Here is a 22,310-nt window from a genome sequence, read left to right as displayed (position 1 = left end):
GTGGCAAGTTTGAAGGGCAATGTTTGAGTTTTAGCTACTTTAAGGTCCTTTGTGGGTCCAAGACCATGTATTTATCTGTCCAAAGGCTCAAAAGGAAAGCTGTAGTTGAGCCAGCAGCTTAACTCTCTTGGAAAAAATTCTTGTGCTGTCAATGCTGATACTCACTGTTTATTGTCAAAAGGCATCCTTTCTACTAGTTTTCCTTGATTTAGAACATAAAACTGCAACATACATTTGCAAAACTCTATAATTAAATAATAATTGCTGTGACAATAATTACAAATGTATAGTTGAGATCTGTAAAATTTAAAGATGCTGTTTAGAGTGAAATATATTTTTCTAAGGAAATCATTATGTCTTATTCTAATGTTATATAACTCTATGAACTATTTATAATTTATTAAAGATCTATAAAATGGGATACACGTTGGTTTCTCTATTACTCTAGCAGGACCCCAAAGGAGCTATTAAAATATAGGCAGTGACCAAGCATTAAGTATAAGTCACAAATCTTGACTAAATCCTAATATGGCTATTGATGGAATATTAAACTCAAAATTAATCTCCTATTCCATTGTGTATTAATAGCACTTTGAAAATGCATATACTTTAATTTTGCCAAAACAGAATAGAAATAAAAAGAAATTAAATTACTGTACAACATCATAAAAATGTTTAAGAAATCATAAAATTGTGAAAAACCTCTACCTTATTCCAAATCATTATGGCTATTGTTATAAGAATTTGTGCTGTCTTATGTGATCACAGCAGTGATTGCCAACCTAGGAATGATTGTACCTAAAATGAACTACAATATTTTTCTGCAAGCCATGGAAGAAATTAAATTACCAAAAAAAAAAAAAAAAAAAAAAAGCTGGGAGAAGAGTGAGACATAAAGCCCTGCCCTGTGATTTTACATCATATCATGTTAAATCTGCAATTTTGACATGGCTTCCAACTGAGGCATCCTACACAACATTAGCTGTCATTTTTTTTGAGTGCCTCAGCTATCTTGTAGATGTTACTGTGAGCAAGGTTTGGCATGGGACTCAATACGTAGGGAAATAGTCCATCAGTACACATGTCCCCAAGTTCATGAATCTCAGAAATAATTTGTGCCATTTCCTCAAAATAACGATCCATATAGGAAAATCCCCAGTTAAAGTAGAATCATGACTAAAGTGCATTATGGAGGCATGGATGGATTCATGCAAATTTTGTATTCCTAAATTTTAGGTGATGGGCAGGAAACATCTGCATCCTACGTCTTGTGACCAAAAGATCTATCAGATTCCGTATGCGTACATTCATGAAAGCTCTTACTGGAGGTTCAGCAATGTGACAGAGTTTTGATGTAAAAAAAATCTGTGCTGTGAACTGGGATGTCCAAATAAAACCTGAGTCTAAAACTTGAAACTTGGTCTAAACATGAGCACTTGATGTGCTTCCTTGTCTCACTCTAACTTCTAATTGAATGCAAATAATGACATAAGAATAGTTTGCAAGATGAGACAGTGCTAGATGAAAGGACTAGAAAATGTTCAACAGCTGATGTGCAGCTCTTTTCTTTTTCCAAATGTAGCATTTTCAGAAAATTCAGAAAATGTGACAGAATATTAGGTTGAATTTCAGAACGAGGGAAAGATCCCCAAACAAGTAAGTGTTGAATAACACTGTCTTTTGAAACAAACAGCAACACTGTTTCCTCTGAGAAAACACTTTGAAAATTATGAGCTTGCTTTGAGTTAGCATATGCTAAAAGAAGGGTTGAGTTGCAGCTGTTCCCAGAGCTCAGCATATACTTCAACCTGTTCTCAGTTTCCTTTTCTATTAAAAATGTAAGAGACTCTTTCTCTTTGCTAAAAAGCTGAAAAAATGCAGTAGATTGTAAAAATCTTATTCTGCAAGGTTTAAAAGATCTCTTTAGTAAAGCATTTGATTTTAAAAGGTAAGGCTCTGCTGCTTCCACAAGGTTTTTTGCAGCTCCCACATGGAATATAATCTTGTTTCAGATTTTAAAAAAATATAAATCTCTTGACAGTGATGCCTTCGGCTTTCAGTAGGACTCCTTCATGGTTATTGCAGGATGGCAAGTTACGTGTCTCCGGCCCCTGCTGAGTGAAGACACTCAGGAAGTATTGGGGATATGCTGGGGCTCAGCAGACTCAGATATATCACTCCAATACCCAGCTAGTATCAGCACAGCACAAGCAGGGCTTTTCTTCACTCTTACAGCCAACGATGGCTTGGATATTTACATTATTTCTTTGAGACACAAATGTAATTGCAATCTGGGCTGACAAATCGCATAACGTGACAGTGTTAAGGTTTTGCAGGCTAAGTGGAGTGAGATGGGAGAAGTTGAAGGAACAGTTCTGGAGATAGTACTGGTGACAGAGAGGTGGCTTTTTTTTTTTTTTTTTGGTCTGATAGAAAACATTTTTATAAAATTAATACAAAAATCATTAATAGCTAAGAGATATATTAATGATGAGGTCATATATGTAATCTTACAGCTGTGTTGATGAAGCTTTATAACCTGACCAAATGTGATCAGGACACATTCGGGGGGGGGGGGGGGGGGCGGGGGAGGAGAGACGTTTGCAAAAACATGGGTGTTAATAATAAATGAATAAATATTAGCCTGGGAATTACATAATGAAAAAAAAAAATTACAAACTGCTTTCCTTTGGTGTAGAGCGTGAATAAGTGTGCAGAAAAACAAGCATGAGGGAGCTGAGGATCAGCACCGTACCATCCTTGTCTGCCCGTGTTCTGATCTGCTGGGTGCCAATGACGGGAGCTGTGAGGAGGCTCAGTGATTCATCCCGTAGGTGGCTGCCTGTCATGGGTGGGTGAAGCGCTTCCTATATATAGCTTCTGCATGGGTTCATAGCGCACTTGAGGATGGCCTGGAATGAAAGGTTCTCTCAAAAAGCCCTGGGTAAATCATTAGTTTATTATTACAGCAAGGTGCTAGCAGTTGACAATTGCAATAATTGGATCAACATTCATATTGCAAATGCCAGCGGGGTTGACTCAGCTGTTTATAGTTCTGTAGCAGATAAATTAAATTCTATGAAACTGATTTTATTTCAGGTGAGATTTTGGGGAGATGGGAGAAAGAAAGGCCAGCCTGTCCTTTGCCAATGTTAGAGATCCTGGTGCTGCTGGCCCAAATGACTTCTCCATTGTCGTGTCGAGAGTTAGCCAGACAGGCAGTGGCAGTTTCAGTTCTCAAGGAAATCCCCATTTCTGGCCCCAGTTCTGTTATAGGCACTGTGCAACTCCTCAGTGCTGAATTAAAACAGGGACATGGACGCTCTCACACCTAACTAGAGCTATTGGGATCTTGAGTGGAATCTAAATCCCAGTGTTAGGTGCAGTGAGTATCTTTACAATGAAGACATGCTCCCCTCAGAGCCATTTAAAGGCAGTAGACTGGCTCACCTAGATAACAAGAAAATACTGCTACTCTTCTCTGGTGTGAGAAGTTAATCAGAGTCTCAGGAAATCATCACCAGCAGGATTCCACCACTGGAACATCCTCCTGGAAGGAGAGGCCTTGTCATCTTTCTAAAATGAGACACAAACCTCATGGCAGGAGGACGATCCTTTTATGTCGTAACCTTAAGTTTAGAGCACTTATCCAAAACCATGCAATGTGGGCTCAGTTTCTTCCTCTCTTTGAACATACTCAACCTTCATTCTTTGAAATCCCTTGATATCAAAGCAAATTGGGTTATTAGCTTCTGTTAGCCCTCATCTAAACTCACACATGACAAAAGATATGTACTGAAGTAACAAAATTTTGCTTTTCCTCATTGAATGGTAATTACATCAATGGTCCTGTGCATTCAAGATGATGTTTCCAAATATGATCTACAATTTGTATTTTGGAAAACTACTAAGAAGCAGTGCTATGAACTTCAGAAGTATATTTATTAGGTCTAAACCCAGGAAACATATCCTTGATGGTCTGTTTATTTACTTTCCCCATCACTGCCTCTCTCTTTCCCTGGCATGAATAATGTATCAGTGCTTTTTTTGTTGGTGGGTTGTTGGGGGTTTTTTTTGTTCTCTTAACACCTAGAAAAAAATGGAGATGTTAATTTCTTACAGTGGCAGCTAAGACAAGCACAATTAAGCAGTTTACTTTCTAGGGATTGCTCACTGAATTCTTCAAAAAGTTCCTATGCAGCTGATGCAGTTGAGGACCATGCTATTGATTCATAGCTGACAGCAAACAGGTGGCCTGTCAGCAGAATTGTTCATACTTTTAGTAGGGTACATCATTAATGAAGCCAAATACGAGCTTATTTTTTCAGCTCCCCGGTATTAAAAAAGTAGTGCAGTATACTGTAGAAGTAATTTATTAGATCCCATGTGTCATTCACAGAAACCAGTTATGCTGAATCTGTGAAAAAAAAAAATCTGTGAATCATGGAAAAAAATCAACTTTCTCCAGCAACGTCTGTTAAATGGTGCCCTGCATTCTTTCTGACAAACTTTATTTTTCCACAGGTGAATAAGTGCTAAAATACTGCTTTGCATATCCAGTAGTAGTAGTAGTGTATCTCTGTATTTCCTGACAAATGCCAAGGTGTCAAGGGATACAGAAAAACCTGGGACAGCTAGAAATGTCATTCAGTAGGTCTTTTTAGCTTTGTATCACCTTTTTTATTTTTGCTATATCTAGAGAAGTCTATTCATTGGGGGACAACATAAAATTGTAGTGAGTTGGTGGAGTGTTGTGTGTAAAAATTCAGATTTTAAAGCACCTGGCTAAAATTTCACATACTTTAAATTCTAAATGAAATAATAATAGTTAAAGAATCAAATCCCATTCACTTTACTCTCACAAATAGTCCCATTGAAACTAAGCCAGCTGTGCAATATGTGGTCTCTTACTTATTGTTTGTTTCCTAGAAGTGAATTTCCCCTGGGCAGTGACCTGAGTGATCAAGTTCACCGATACAAAAAGATGCATTGCTTCATAGTCATTTAGTACTTCTGTATGTGGCAAAACAATAATAAGCTAGTCCAAAATCCTAAACAATTAAAGATTATTTTAGAATTAAAAAAATAGATTAATAACTGCCGTGATGCTTAATCTTGAGAGGTTTATCCATAAAGATACAGACAGCACCATTGGCAATATTCTTAAATGCTGTGTTACTGTTCTTTGTTGTTCTTTTGGTATATTTTTCTATGTAATATATGTACTTTTAAAAGAAATTTCCTCATATCCCTGTAGTCTTTGTCAATTTTATAATTGCTTGATAGTTTTGTTCAGTAGAATGTTAGACGGGGTTTTTGTGTGCTGTCTCCTTTGATTATTAAAGTTTTCTATGGGGGGGTGTGTGTGTGTGATGTCTGAAGGCTAAAGTGGTTGCATTCAGGGGTTTTATTTGAGAAGCTGTATTTTTTAATAAATGACTGTCATTTAAGAAAACTCAGAATGTATGGAAAGGTATTGTTCCTAGGGTGTATTATTGTACTTTTTTTTTTTCCATGTTCACCATTTGCTATTCTTCTATTCTTTTTCTCTAAATTACTATTGATGTTCAGGATGCCTGTCAGCTGATAGCTTTTTATAAGCTGTTCTGCAAGCTGAACACAAATAACATGACAGCTTGCAGGCTACTTGTTGTCATGGTGTTCTTACTTTGCTCTGGGCAATGCCATATAAAGAATATTACACCTCGACTCCTATTTGCATCAACCAAATATTTTAACATTAACACAATCATATCAGAATGGCAGGATGTTTATGACATTCCCAGCACCAAGAAAGCAGAATAAAATTATGTTCTGTTTACGCCTACACATTTTCACCCACTCCCAGACACTATACTACTGTGGTTACAGAATTGTTGTTTTCTGTGGAGGTAAGTTGATTTCAGGTTCTAAGCCCAATTATGAAATTTAATTTAAAAGGTCTTTCTGACTGCATTTGCAGGCATTCATTAAATGAGATGTAACACAGGAAATGTCACCCTACATGCTACTCTTTGAACTGGCTTTCAACAATTTACTCTGAGGATGTCTTAATTTTAGAAGTCCTGTGCAACGTCTACAGTTGAAAACACTCCAAGGAATTACAGCCATGACCAACAGCAGGTGAAAAATAGTTTGTGTAAGAACATTACCAAAATTATGGATCACAGAGATTTCCTACACCAGGAAATACCTCTCCATGCAAATAGTCTTCCTGCAGTTTAGGATTCACTTTGGTTTACTTTATATTACTCACTTTGGAAATGGACTAGCCTAAAGAATAAAAGGCTTTTGTAGGCAAGAAGATGTATTTTAAAGTGAAACTTTTTGAAGATTGTATGCTTACATATATAATAACTGTAGCCACAGCTCTCACCATATAGCCAGCTCCAAGTTTCTAATAGATCATTTGAATAAAACATCTTTCAGTGCTGTGACGCTGCTAGTTGGACATATGCAGCAGCCTGGGTGGGACATCTTTGATATACTGCTGTATGACCCTTGTCCAGCTTTGCAAACCAACTCATGTTATTAACTGCAATTTTTTTTCTGCAAAGCAGTGTCACCTGCAGCTTTCCTCTCTTTGCCTGTAGTATGAATGGTTTGGAACATGGAGAATAGAAGGCAGAGCCTTGCTGGAAGCCTTGAGGTTGTCAGGCAATACCTGCCTCATTACAGCAGGCTTCATCCCTAAAACTAGAAAAATGCAGTGCAGGAAGGGCTTTCAGAAGGACCTTCAGAGATGGTGTGGACATTTTGAGCAGCTGGTGTGGTGGTCCCTCCAAAACAAAGATTGCTTTCTCTGGCTGCAATATTTCTTATATAACATCTCCTGCCTCTTCCCTTCTTCAGTCCCAGCATTAGCAGCTATTGCCCATTATAACATTGTCAAAGCAGCAGCTCAGCATTTTAATGCTTGTTCCTGTGTTTCCTTCTATGCTTGGGAGAAAGACCTTGCAAATATCTGATCAATTGCTTTCCTTCAAAACTTCTCTCAGAAACATGTTTCAACATGTGTACACAAACCTAACCATGGGTCTGCTGAATAGTGTGCTAGCAGGTGTGATGTTAACATACATATTAGCATAGCATGCAATTAATACACAATAATAGTTACTACTACTATTATTTTCTCCTACAGGTTATCTTTCTAGACAAGACCTAAATGCCAAAAAAATAAAACCAGAGAATAAATATCCCATGGTCATGTCTCTTTAGGTTAGGCTACAACAGCCTTTTAATTTTTCAGCAGCCAGCCCTCAAGATAAAGAAGTGCAAGGTAAAGAGGGAGAGTGTTGCCTTTCCTGCATTGACAAAGATTAAGGACAGACAGGACCACTGGATCCTCCAGTCTAACATGAACAAGAGCACATACATGTGGGCTTTAGACCTGCTGAAAAAATACAAGTGTTTTGATGAAAGGAAGTATTTAAGTAAACAAACTAACATAATTTTTATTTTATTGGGCTTTTCTTTCCTTTCAGGAGAAAAACAGAAGCAAAATACTTGGTATCAGTTTCAAACGTGAAAATTCTTTCAAAAGGGGAACTTAGAGAGGTGAAAGAGATAGCTTAAAATCAAAGAAATTTGGATTGACAGGAAGAAAAAAAGATTTACAAATGAGTCAAACTAGCAAACAAATCAATATACTAGTCAATACCCCAAATCTCGGCTAACGTAGAAAGTTGCTGTGAGAAATATTGCTTTTGATTCTAAAGCATTTTTCAATGGAGAAAACCTGATCTGAACAGCATAATGAGATCCAGAGGAGACAGCAATGCTAAGAACCAGTGAAGAACTGGTGTAGATACACTTCAGAAATGTATTCTGCAGATAGGCAAGGACAGTTCCTCCTGATAACATTAGCATGATTGCCTGAGGAAACTGAACTTACTAAAATTCACAGCTACATGGCTGCATTTCCATAGTAGAGAAGGGGAGAAATTAGAGGTAGCTGCATGTGAATTATCCTGGTTTCCTCACGTATATTGTAGAAGCAGCTTCTTGTGTATTTTTCAGGTCAGACTTGGTGATGGGCATCAAGGTCACTGTGGCTACAGGTGAGGCTTTAATGCTAAAACAGAGTGGAGATAAAGATAACCAACCGGGTTTACAATTGATTTCATATAAAAACAAAGGTGTTGTTTCTTCCTGGGATTTGAAGGTGATATTTTGTCTTCCAGTACTCATCAAAACTTTTTCACTCCTTGAAGTATTCATGGAAAAATTCTGCTTAAATGAAGCAGATTTTGTTTTCTACTATTCTTTGTGCTTCTCCTATGGTTTATGCCACAACAGGGCACAATGGATTCAGCTGTGCCTAGTTATTTTTTGCACACTCTTTCTCACTTTTCCTAGACAGCCTCTCTACCTGTTTCTTTCAGCAGTGTTCTTCCTTATAGGAAGAAAGAAATTAAAGACTTAAGGATGTAATTTTCTTAAATTCTTGCCCCAAAATAATTCCATTCCCCAAAATACTGTTGATTACTTATCACTTTGCTATGAAGATGGAGAGCAAGTTTTTCTTCCAAAGATTCATATTCCTAGAAACATAAAAGAAAGTGGAAATTAATAAATAATGTATGCACAACTTGCTTAAAGCCATCTAACAAACAGATCAATAGCTGGGCATATTCCATATTCTCATAGCTTATTCAAAAATAAAAGGCCACCAGGCAAATTAGATCAAGTTTTATAATTTCCTTTATTTGCCTTTTTATTGTGTCTTTTCTACCCTCAAGAATTGTCACATATTTTGCCCTTACCCCCCACCTTCAAAACAAGTATTAATGTACACATGACCCCATCCTACTGGTGTGAAAAGAACCCTAAACCTCTTTAAACAAGTCTTAGGGGAGGTATATTTGCATTTTGTCCCCTGTATCACCTACCACTATGAAAAGGGGATGCTTCTCTTCACTCCCTTTCACAAGAAAAACATCAGCTGGAAGTAATTTGTGGTGGGTTGATCCTGGCTGGATGCCAGATGCCCACCCAAGCCACTCTATCACTCCCCTCCTCAGCTGAACAGGGGAGAGAAAATGTAACAAAAGACTCCTGGGTCGAGATAAGGACAGGGAGAGATCATTCACCAATTGCCATCACAGGCAAAACAGACTCAACCTGAGAAAAAATTAATTTATTACCAAGCAAAACAGAGTAGAGCAATGAGAAATAAAACCAAATCTTAAAACACCTCCCCACACCCCTCCCTTCTTCCCAGGATCAACTTTATCCCAAATTCTCCACCTCCCCACCCTCCAGCAGCACAGGGGGAAGGGGAATGGGGGTTGTGGTCAGTTCATCACACATTGTGTCTGCTGCTCCTTCCTCCTCAAGGGGAGGACTCCTCACAATCTTCCCCTGCTCCAGCATGGGGTTCCTCCCACAGGAGACAGTCCTCCATGAACTTCTCCAACATGAGTCCTTCTCATGGGCTGCAGTTCTTCACAAACTGCTCCAGTGTGGGTCCCTTCCACAGGATGCAGTCCTTCAGGAACAGACTGCTCCAGCGTGGGTCCTCCATGGGGTCACAAGTGCTGCCAGCGAACCTACTCCAGTGTGACTCCTCTCTCCACGAGGCCATTGCTCCTGCCAGGACCCTGCTCCAGTGCTGGTTTCCCACAGGGTCACAGCCTCCTTCAGGTGTCTCCACCTGCTCCAGTGCGGGGTCCTCCATGGGCTGCAGGTGGAATCTCTACACCCCCTCATCCTTCCTCCATGGGCTGCAGGGGAATCTCTGTTCTGGTGCCTGGAGCACCTCCTCCCCCTCCTTCTTCACTGCCCTCGGTGTCTGCAAAGTTTCTCACATCCTCCCACTCCTCTCTGGCTGCAAAAGCTGCCTCTCCTTCTTTTTTCCCTTCTTAACTCTGTTATCCCAGAGGCACTACCACTGTTGCTGATTGGCTTGGCCTTGGCTAGCAGTGGGTCCATCTTGGAGCCATCTGACATTGGCTCTGTTGGACATGAGGGAAGCTTCTAGCAGCTTTTCACAGAAGCCACCCCTGTAACCTCCCTGCTACCAAAACCTTGTCATGCAAACCCAAAACATCTCACAGACTGCTGTAAAATACTTGGCATGCAACCACTTACAGTAAGGCTGAGCAGCATTTTTGAATCCACATTTTCAATTGAAATTGTGTGCTCTTTGGACTTGACCTGTAGATAAGTCTTCATATCTAAACTCTAAATCATGTCTTCAAAGAGAAGGTTTTTGAGTAAGAATTTTTGTACTAGGCCTATATGAAAATTTTTTTTCTCTGAATGTTGGTCTGACACTTTGGGCAATTAAAAATAAAAGATAAATGAAAAATAACTTCAACTTTCATGTTGAATATGATTTTACAGTTCCTGGCAAATGGGAAAGATTAATCTCTGGAGCTCCAGAGAAGAATTTTGGTCCAGCAGGACATACAGTGTCATTCTAAAATACCCTGAAGACTAGTAATGCACCTTTAAGAATCTGTATGCCTGAGCCAGCTTTTTAATGAGTATTGGTTGGAAAGGCAAGAGAATGAAATTCTATTCAATTAAGTATGGTTTGTTTTTTTTTTAATATGGCATAATGTAAGGTCAAATGCTTATAGACTTTTTTAACACTGAATTATGCCATCTCTAGTGTTCTAACTCTACAGACAACAGAAAGATAAATGGTTAGACTACTGGCTCTCTTCAGTCTTTTTAACAGAAGCAGATTAAAAAAACAAACTGGTTTTTAGAGAGCCCCTAAGGCCATGTTACTGTGGGTTAATCCCAGGAGGCAGCTAAGCCCCACACAGCTGCTCACTCACTCCCCCAAAGTGGGATGGGGAAGCAAATCAAAAGTGAAAAAGTGGGAAAACTCGTGGGCTGAGATAAAGACAGTTTAATAGGTAAAGCAAAAGCTGCATGTGCAAGCAAGGCAAGACAAGGAATTCATTCACCACTTCCCATTGGCATGCAGGCATTCAACCATCTCCAGGACAGGAGGGCTTCATCATGCATAACGGTGACTTGGGAAGACAAACACCATCGCTCCAAACAGATTCACAGATTGGTAGGGGTTGGAAGGGACCTCTGGAAATCATCTAGTCCAACCCCTCTGCTAAAGCAGGATCACCTAGAGCAGGTTGCACAGGATCGCATCCAGGCAGGTTTTGAATATCTCCAGAGAAGGAGATTGCACAACCTCTCTGGGCAGCCTGTCCCAGTGCTCCGTCACCCTCACAGTAAAGAAGTTTTTTCTCATGTTGAGATAGAACTTCCTGTGTTCCAGTTTGTGCCCATTGCCCCGTGTCCTGTCACTGGGCACCATTGAAAAGAGTCTAGCCCCTTCCTCTAGACATCCACCCTTTAGATATTTATAAGCATTGGTAAGATCCCCTCTCAGTCTTTCTCTTCTCCAGGCTAAACAGACCCAGCTCTCTCAGCCTTTCCTCATATGAGAGATGCTCCAGTCCCCTAGTCATCTTTGCAGCCCTTCGCTGGACTCTCTCCAGTAGTTCCTCGTCTTTCTTGAACCGGGGAGCCCAGAACTGGACACAGTACTCCAGATGTGGCCTCACCAGGGCAGAGTAGAGGGGGAGGATAACCTCCCTTGACCTGCTGGCCACATTCTTCTTAACGCAGCCCAGGATACCCCTTGGCCACAAGGACACACTGCTGGCTCATGGAGAGCTTGTTATTGAGCAGGACTCAAACATGCCCCCTTCTTCCTTCTTCCCCTAGCTTTTATTGCTGAGCATGACATCATATGGTATGGAATATCCCTTTGGTCAGTTGGGGTCAGATGTTCTGGCTGTGTCCCCTCGCAACCTTTTGTGCACCCCCAGCTTACTCACTGGCAGGACAGTGTGAGAAGGAGAAAAGGTCTTGACACTGCGTAAGCACTGCTCAGCAACAACTAAATCATGGGTGTGTTATCAAGGATCTTTTAGTCACAGCACTGAATCTACCGCCATACAAGCTGCTATGAAGAAAATGAACTCTAAGCCAGCCAAAATTGGTACACATGTATAAAGCTTGAACTCAAAAACAGTTAAAAGATGAGCAAGTTCATTGTGGTTACTTAAATGTTTTCATCAAAATCCTTTACTTAAAACTAAAACTAAAGTCTAGTGCCATACCTTGGAAATGTCTTGTTGGCAGAAGCCTTTCTATGAGAGACCGTACTTGCAGTTCATTCATTTAGCAAAGATGTATAAAATACTTTAAGTCTGTGAAATCTGGGACTTTTGAAGATTTCAGCTGGACAGCATTAAGTAAGACTGAGTATTGTATTAAGTGTTAGGGCAAGTAATCTCTCAGGAAGAAGAAAGGGAAAAGAGCAGTGAAGAAAAGTTACCACTAAATCCTTTTCAACAGCCTGCTCTAATGGAAGAGCAATGGTGCTATGATGTTGTGATAGATCCTCAAGCCTCTTGTGATGCTGCAGCAGTACAGTTGACCTTAAACTGACTTGAAAACATTGATTTCCTGCAGTTCTAACCCAGAGGGCAAGTATCACCAGGCTGACAGAAGATTACAAGAAATTAAGGACTTGGTCTGCACTGTAAAGGATGAGTTGAGCAGCATAATCCAAGACTGATTTGGCTCTGTTTGAAATGACCTCTTTGAGCAGTGTCCATTATTACAGAAGCTAGGAGGGTCCTCTGCTGAAACACAACACTGGAATGGTAGGATTTCACATTCCCAGAATTTAAAACATTTCCATAGAGTTGTCAGAACAAGTTGAAGTCTGAACTACAAAACCAGGTGAGAATCCAAACAAAACAATGCATCACTTACTTAGTAAGTTCTTGGTCAGCTCAACATATGAAAAAGCAAGTGAACTGGGCCTTATTACCATGCTAGCAACATCCTTTGAACTCCGTAGTTCTTGAGATGAATGAGTCTGGCTTACATTAAAAAAAAAATAAGTAAATAAAATAGATGATATTTCTAGAAACTGCTTTATAGAAGCTTACCTTAAAACTGAGGATCATTCTTTTGACTGGAAAAATTTTTTTATTTGTGTTCAGAATTTCCAGAATCTGGCAACTCTGAACATTTGATACTAGATATTCAAACAGAGAAATGTGTGCATTCAAGGTGTTTATTTTGTCAGGTTTATTGTGCAAGCACAGATGATCTTTCAGAATACATGGTGTAGGCTGTAGCTTTCTAAGACAGGAGGACTAAGAATAAACGCCAGGACATCTTCATTTTTTCCTTTTGTATAACGAAGCTTTGGACCCTACCATTAACAATTAATTTGTTAATGGTAGCCTTCCTCTAGAAGGGCAGGTAGCACTGATGGAAGGCAGTATGTTATAGAGTCAGCTAATAATGCAAATGCACATAATTCCAGTAATTACATATATCCTTTTAAATATGTTCTCTTTATTTGAATTTATTTCAATTTTGCTAGCTTCAAGATCCAGACATTAGATTCCTCTATGCTTTCATCAAATAGATTAAAAATCATCTGTTTGTGAAAATATTAATCATTTAATATGATGGATTCATTAAACATTTACTAAAAAGCTGCCTATACCAAACCAACTCATATTTCACTTAGTTCTTTGAAGCATTTAATCTCTTTTAAAGCCTTCCAATCTTACAGTTAAATAACTATTGATGATGACTAATCTTTTATACTTTACACAAAGCTCATTCTTGAGATTTCTCAATGAGTCCCCGCTCTACATCTTAAAATATTTTCTAATTGTCTTTTTCATTCCCTAAAGAACTAAACATGCCTCACAAGGACACTTTCTTAATATAATCTTAGAGTAGGTCCATCAATTTTGTGCTTACCTAAGTTGTTTCATTTCTCATTCCTCTGCATTTTGCCAAAACCATTTTTAAAATACATCATCCTGTTCACTTAATTAAACTTCCACTGTCTTTGTTTCCTTTATCTCTTCCTGAACTAAAAATCCATTACATTTTTAAACTCTTCTTTAACAGCCTTACAAATTCACAATGCATCATACCAGTGAGTGATACATACTTAAGCAAATATGATCACAGATGTTCTTTAATATATTCATGTTGCTGATTGGTTGCACTTCATTCAGTAATATTTGAACATGAACCTGTAAATGCTGTCTAAAAGAATCCTTCCTTTTCCCTGTTACATTTTCCTATAAAGGACTTGCACAGCGCAATGCACAAAGGTGGGTTGATACACTGAATTAAGCTGATAGTGATCAACAAAAGTCCATCAGCATGTTTATGTAGCAAAACATGAAGATTCTCTTTCATTTATGATCCAGCTGTCAAGTGAATTCAATCTGGATGTGTCTTTGAATGCTCAAGGCACTTTTAATGTCAAAATCTGAGATAAGTGTGGAGAGAAAACATTTTCACAAGAATGCAAATATAAAAATATTCTGCCATTTATTCTGGGTTTTGAGAGTTTATGACAAAAATCATCAACCCAGAGATTAAGGATTAAACAGCTCAGAGCAGCTATGGAATAAATAGTAGCATTTTGCACAGTGCTATCCTCAGCAAAGAGTGAGCAGAGTGCTGACATCGAGAAACAAAAAAGCTGACCCTTTTGGTCTGACTTTTTTTGGTATCTAAATAAGCTACAGGCTGCCTGGTTTACAGATGCCTTTGCACCTTCCCATGATTAACAGAAACCCAGTGTCCCATATTGGTCACCTTTCAGTAGTTACAAAAGTGCAGGGTTATACTCCTAGCATGCTGCAGAGTTTCAGAAAGGTGTAGTGTCAGCATGGTCTCTAATCTATTTTTCCACCTGAAATCATCAATATTCTGATCTACAGAGTCACAGCTGGGTTGTGTTTGCTCTTCAAATAGAATCAGTTACACATTACTCAAGATCTAATTATATTGGACTGCAAATGACATAAAATTAGGTAAATTGTTTGGAATGAAAAAGTAAATTTATCAAAAACTTTTTTTGCAACCCAAACAGAAATTTCCCTAAGAGGATTTCATAGGTTCATGTTGGTTTGCTTTCACATTTAATGCTGTTTCACAACAAATTGCTGATACAGCTTCAGTAGTACTCAGGACTGAACATTTGTGAGGAAATGATTAAATGGCTGTTTTTCAGTTTGAATAAAACTTTATCTGAAACACTACTGTTGTACAACTTTCCAGAAACATATATTTGTAAATATTTTCAGTGTTCTTCATTGATATTATGATGGTCTAGATTATTTAGAAGGATGTAAATGTCCTGGTTTGCATAATTTCTGTAAGAATATAAAATATTTGTAGTCTTTCAATATTTTGGTACAAAGACTAATAAAATAGTAAAAACAAATTTGTGAATATTATCTTTCCCTATAGCAAATAAAATCTGATTAAATTTGTTGGGTTTCATTTTTGTTATACACTTACAGGAACATTTTTCTAGGAGGTAAACATGAGAAATTTGATTTAGCCAGAAAGATTCAAATCACCCAAAACTTATATTTTTAAATTTTTGGCAAACTGAAAATTAAATTCTTTTGGGACAAAGTTTTGGTCAACATGAAAGGAACTGTTTAAAATTCCATGCACATGCATAAAAACCCCAAACAAACAAACAACCCCCCCCCTCTTCCCCAATCCTCCTTCATATTATTCAGCACAAAGTGCCTGTGGGCTTGTTTTAAATAGCATTTTAATGACATTGTGTATATTATTTACTAAACAAAAAATCCTTTCAGTTATCCGAGAGATCCTGTAGCGTTACATCTGTGCCTATGATTGCAGTATCAAGATGTGAAAGAGAAAATTTGAAAGAATTACAAATACATTTAAAAAGTATTGAGAAGACATAATAATGTCTAAGTAGCACGTGTAAGTAGGCAGTGGAACTGTGGATTGGTTAAACCACAACAGAACTTGTTCACAAATAATTCATATGTCTTTCTAATATTAACAGATCTGAGAAACCAAATCACTCATGTTCAATGCCACCTGTTTCTTCACTCACTATTGACCCTGCCAAACCTCTGAGATCTGTTCCACGTGTATTAGGAATAACAATCTTTATAGTCTAGTCAGCTCAAAATGTTTCCTTCTTGGATGCAGTGTGACACGGAACTTCTCAGGATATGCCAGTTCTCAGAACATTGAACACTACTGTTCCACAAACAAATAATAAAGGTAAAAGTGGAATGGGTGAATCATTTTAGAAGCAAACTGGATCCCATGAAGAACTTGTTCAAGTTTGCCATTAACAGAACACTGCCATCCTAAATCCATCCTGTACTCTAACCGTTAGATTCATTATTGATGATTTAGATGATGGAACAGAAAGCATTTTTAATTTCAAGATGATAACGAGCTCGGAAGAATGACAAGCACTTTAGAGGACAGGAATGAAATTTGAAGTGATGTGATGAAATCAGCAAAATAATAAGCAATTCAGTGGCATTAAATACAAAGTGACACAAGGCTAGAAGACAGAGAAAGACAGAATAATAGAAATGGTTCTACAGAAGATGATCTGAGAATTAATGGACCAAAAATAGAACAAACATCCACAGGACCATAATGTACCAGAAGGTATGTGTAGACGTGCTGTATGTAAGACACCTGAAGTCTCTGTAACATTGCTGTGGCTTAGCTGGAGTACTACATCAGATTTGGGCACAACATTATAGCTGGATCAACTGAATAAAGTCCAGAAAAGAGCAAGAAACACTGAGACTTTTCCAGTGAAACCTGTGAAGAAAGCTAGAAAGTACTGGCTTTATTTAGCTGAGAGAAGACCAAAGGGAGAAACAAGTATGGACTTCAGATGACAGCTGATGTCATCAAAAGGTTGGCAAAGAGAGGAAAGCACTAATTGTCCAGGACAATAAGTAATGGATTTAAGTTGCCACAAGGGAGATTTAACCTACACATTAAGAACATGCTGAATGGCAAGAGAGTTAAGTGCTAAAACAGAACTGTCGAGAGAAGCTGGGGATTCTGCATCACCAGGCTATTTTAAAAACAGGTTAGACAAATGGCTGTCAAACATTATTTAGATAAAGCTGAATCTGTCTGGGACTAGTAAAGGAAATGAGTGACCTCCTGAGGTCACATCATTCCTATTCTTATGGTTCTCTGTCCTTTTTCAGATTTTTTTAACAACTCTAAAACATAAACTACTTATTATACATTGCATGTATTGCGCTGAAGTCTGAGCCAAATTACACTGATTTTAACACGGCCTGATGGAACATTATCACAAAACACCACTGAGTCAATAAGACGGACAAATTCTTTAATATAACGTCTGTTTTTTATTCAGAGAAGGAAAGAGCTTTGGTCAAGAGACACTTACCCTTATTTTTATTCAAGAAATGTACAAGGTCTATGGTGATTGTTGAAATTTAGTTCAGTAGCTTTAAATATAACAGATTTGTGGTCCTCTTTTGCCTTTCACTGCATTTAAGAGACAGTAAAAGACTGCTAAAAATAATGAGTTTGCCTCATAAAAGTTAGGCGTTAAAATAATAAGCTAGAGGCCATAAAAACAAATGTCCCTTGGAGATTTTATCCATCTGGACTAGATAGAATATATAGCTACTGCAGTTATTTTGCAAACAATGTTAACAACATTATTCTAAAGTCTTCACATTGAATCTTAAAAACCACAACACATATCTCTTCTGTTCCAAAGATTCCCAAACTTCAGATTTACATCTAAAATTCACAGATGGCCTCACACTGTAATGGACCAAACCAAATCACTGACTCAGGGAAATATTTAATCAACAGCTAAATCCATCTTTATTCAGAAAATGTTAATATGTGCTTAACTTTAATAGTATTCCCATTTAAAACAAAATCCTTTTTGCTCCCATGGGCTTTCACGTATGCTCAGTAATGTATTTGTTTGAATTCTTACCATGAATATGAAAGAGACCCCTCAAGGAGACCAACCTTTAATCCAGGAGTGCAGCACAGACTGTGATCCACCTGGCTGGAGAGCAGATCTGTGGAGAGGGACCTGGGGGTCCTGGTGGACAACAAGCTCAATATGAGCGAACAGTGTGCTGCAGCAGCAAAGAAAGCCAACAGGATGCTGGGCTGCATCAACAAGGGCATCACCAGCAGAGATAAAGAAGTCATTATCCCACTCTACTCAGCGCTTGTCAGACCACACCTGGAATACTGTGTTCAGTTTTGGTCCCCGCTATACAAAAGAGAAGTGGACAGGCTGTAGAGGGTCCAGAGGAGGGCCACCAGGATGATCAAAGCGCTGGGAAGCCTGCCATATGAGGAAAGGCTGAGAGAATTGGGTTTGTTCAGGCTTGAGAAAAGAAGGCTTAGGGGAGACCTCATCACCATGTTCCAGCACTTAAAATGTGGCTACAAAGAAGATGGAGACTCACTTTTTACAAGGAGTCACATAGAAAAGATGAGGGCTCATGGGTGTAAGTGATTCCTGGGGAGATTCCGATTAGACTGGTTTTTTTCTACAGGAAAAGTTTTCCCAATGAGAACAATCAGCCATTGGAATCATCTTCCCAACATTGGATTGCCCAACATTGGACACTTAAGATTTGGCTTGACGAGGTGCTGGGCCACCTTGTGTTTTTGTCTAGACAGAGCTTTTGCCAAGAAAGGTTGGACCAGATGATCCTTGAGGTCCCTTCCAATATGATATTCTATGATTCTATGAACCTGTACATACCCTCAAACATAGGATTACTTGGGTGCTGGAATGCAAAGCTAAATGCAAGTGTCAGGGCCGGGGTCTCATGTGAAACACTCTGTTAGCCATTAACAGTTGCAAAGCGCTAGCTTTTACTCTCAAGCACAGTGGTTATGTCCATAAAAAATTTGAATGGAAACGCATTGTGTAGCTTTTCAAGGAAAGAAAGTCTGCCTGATTGTATCAATATAAAAATAGTAATTTTAGATTATTGTATCTTTTTTCAGTTGCTCAGCACATAATATTCACAGTTTACTTTGAAATTACTTTGCCCTACTTTAATGTGGCTGATCTAATTCCTAAAGCCTTAGTCCAAAGTGGTAATTGACAGGCATCATATAACATTTACAGGAGAAAATTAAAATTCTATACAGCATCTGTGAGTGATGTAGCTTTCTCAGTGAATGAGAAGTGCTTGAAATGAGCTGCTATTATGGATAAAGAATAAATAAGTTAATTATGAAGAAAGAGCTATCACTTCATGACTATCCTCTTAACAACTCAGTACCCTGCAATAGTCAGCAGAGATTTGGAATGACAAGTATGTTCCCAGAACAAGGAGCATTGTTTGCGGTACTTCTAGAATAGCTACGAAAAATGTGAAATACCTCCAAAGCTGCTGGGACGAATGTCATTGACACCAGCTCTGTGCCCACTAACACATATGATTTACTGGAAGGAGGGTTAAGTCTCAGAGCTAAAATACTTGTAGCAAATGATATCAAATCCTAGCAATCTTATTTTTTCCTTTTAGCACTAGGCAGGGGGTACAGACTTTAATGCATTCTTTTTTTTTTTTTTACTGGCCATTATGAAGAGAGCAATGATTGTGTTTGGGGGGTTGTTGAAAAAAGGAAAGGCATGATTTTGATCAGAAATAAGCATGTGCTCAAATGCTCTACTGACTTAGGACCTATTAACACAGAACCAGGGTCAAGGAATATAAATAGAAACACAAAGGCTCAAGTGATTTCTGGCTTGTAGAATAAAGGAGATATTCATGCATTTGCTAGACTTGGGTGACCATTCGGAAAATTCCTTAATGCTGGTATACAACATCAACACTTAAATGTCAGTGATAAACATTTAATACAGTCTTGGCACCCTATGCAGACTGAAAGCAGATTGATCATTAATCACCTTATCTTCATCCTTTTTGTTAAACATCCCATTATTCTCACATCATCTTTTTTCTTTGCTGTTACTTCCAGCATGCCTGCTCATTTGTTCATATCTACTAACCTCACCTGCATACTTTCTTCTAGGTAGCCCTCACCATGCACAAAAGAAGCCTTTTCCACTTACTTGCAAGATCTGCTTATTATTTTCAACCCCCATTTGAGTCCTTCTTAAAGACCTACCTCTGTTCTTTACAGAAAATCACATTGACTTACATAGAAATAATTTTTGGCTCCCAGTGTTTACTTGATTGTTCTTAATTTCAAAGCAAGGCTTTCCATTCTTGCTGAAGGAATAACAGGCGCCATAATAAACAAACACAGTATATATCAAATAAAAAAAGAAAACTCTAGGTGATAATACCACATATGCAATGATACAATCATCTCAGTATGTATTGGGTTTGTGTGGCAAGGTTTTGGCAGCGGGGGGAGCTACAGGGGTGGCTTCTGTGAGAAGCTGCTAGAAGCTTAGCCCATGTCCGACAGAGCCAATGCCAGCTGGCTCCGAGATGGACCGGCTGCTGGCCAAGGCCAAGCCCATCAGCAACAGTGGTAGGGCCTCTGGGATAACATTTAAGAAGGGGCAGGGGGGGGAAGCCAACAAGGGGAATATTTGCAGCCAGAGAGAGGAGTGAGAACTCTGCAGACACCCAGGTCAGTGAAGAAGGAGGGGGAGGAGGTGCTCCAGGTGCCAGAACAGACATTCCCCTGCAGCCCATGGAGAAGACCATGGTGAGGCAGGCTGTCTACCTGCAGCCCATGGAAGTTAAATGGTGGAGCAGATATCCACCTGTGGCCTGTGGAGGACCCCACACTGCAGCAGTTTGTGAAGAACTGCAGCCCATGGGAAGGACTCATACTGAAGAAATTCATGGAGGACTGTCTCCTGTGGGAGGGACCCCATGCTGGAGCAGGGGAAGAGTGTGAGGAGTCCTCCCCCTGCGAAGGGAGGAGCAGCAGAGACAATGTGTGATGAACTGACCACAACCCCCATTCTCCATCCCCCTGCGCCACTCCGTGGGGAGCAGGTAGAGAATTTGGGATAAAGTTGATCCTGGGAAGAAGAGAGGGGTGGAGGGGAAGGTGTTTTAAGATTTGGGTTTATTTCTCATTACCCTAGTCTGATTTGATTGGTAATAAATTGTGGTGGGTTGACCCTGGCTGGGGGCCAGATGCCCACCAGAGCTGCTCTATCACTCCCCTCCTTAACTAGACAGGGGAGAAAAACCGTAATGAAAGGCTTGTGGGTTGAGATAAGGACAGGGAGAGATCACTCACTAATTATTGTCACAAGCAAAACAGACTGAACATAGAGAGGAAATTCATCTAATTTATACTAAGCAAAACAGAGTAGAGGAATGACAAATAAAATCAAATCTTAAAACACTTCCCCCCACCCCTCCCATCTTCCCAGGCTCAACTTCACTCCCAGCTTCAACCTCCTCCCCCCTCAGTGGCACAAGGGGACAGGGAATGGGGGTTACAGTCAGTTCATCTCACGGTGTTTCTGTTGCTTCTTCATCCTCAGGGGGAGGACTCCTGTCATTGTTCCCCTGCTCCAGCATGGAGTCCCTCTCACAGGGTGCAGACCCGCGGGAACAGAATGCTGCAGCGTGGGGTCCCCCATGAGGTCACAAGTCCTGGCAGCAAACCTGCCCTGGCGCGGGCTCCCCTCTGCACAGGTCCACAGGTCCGGCCAGGAACTTGCTCCAACGTGGGCTTCCCACAGGCCGCAGCCTCCTTCAGGTGCCTCCACCTGCTCCAGTGTGGGGTCCTCCACAGGCTGCAGGTGGGATCTCTACACCCCCTCATCCTTCCTCCATGGGCTGCAGGGGGACAGCCTGCTTCACCATGGTCTTCACCACGGGCTGCAGGAGGATCTCTGCTCTGGCACCTGGAGCACCTCCTCCCCCTCCTTCTGCACTGACCTTGGTGTCTGCAGAGTTTCTTACATCTTCTCTCTCCAGGCTGCAAAAACTCTGTGTTTTTTCCCTTCTTAAATATGTTATCACAGAGGTGCTGATTGGCTTGGCCTTGGCCAAGGGCAGGTCCGTCTTGGAGCCAGCTGGCATTGGCTCTATCAGACACAGGGGAAGCTTCTAGCAGCCTCTCACAGAAGCTACCCCTGTAGCCCCCCTGCTACCAAAACCTTGCCACGCAAACCCAACACAAAATTAAATTAATTTTCTCAAGTTGAGTCTGTTTTGCCTGTGATGGCAATTGGTGAATGATCCCTCCCTGTCCTTATCTTGACCCAGGAACCTTTTGTTACATTTTCTCTCCCCTGTTCAGCTGAGGAGGGGAGTGATAGAGCGGCTTTGGTGGGCACCTGGTGTCCAGCCAGGGTCAACCCACCACACAGTGACATCCCCAAATTGATAGATTATTGAACAATACACATATTACGGATGATTTTTTTTCTCCAGTTTTCTTTTCCAGTGTAGAAAGACCAATATGATATCAGGAATTTCCTTTAATTCATAAAAAGGTGC

The sequence above is a fragment of the Grus americana genome, chromosome 12, assembly GCF_028858705.1.
Source record: "Grus americana isolate bGruAme1 chromosome 12, bGruAme1.mat, whole genome shotgun sequence".
NCBI classification, from domain to species: Eukaryota; Metazoa; Chordata; class Aves; order Gruiformes; family Gruidae; genus Grus; species Grus americana.
The sequence above is the reverse complement of the archived record's forward strand: the minus strand, read 5'-3'. Positions refer to the sequence as shown.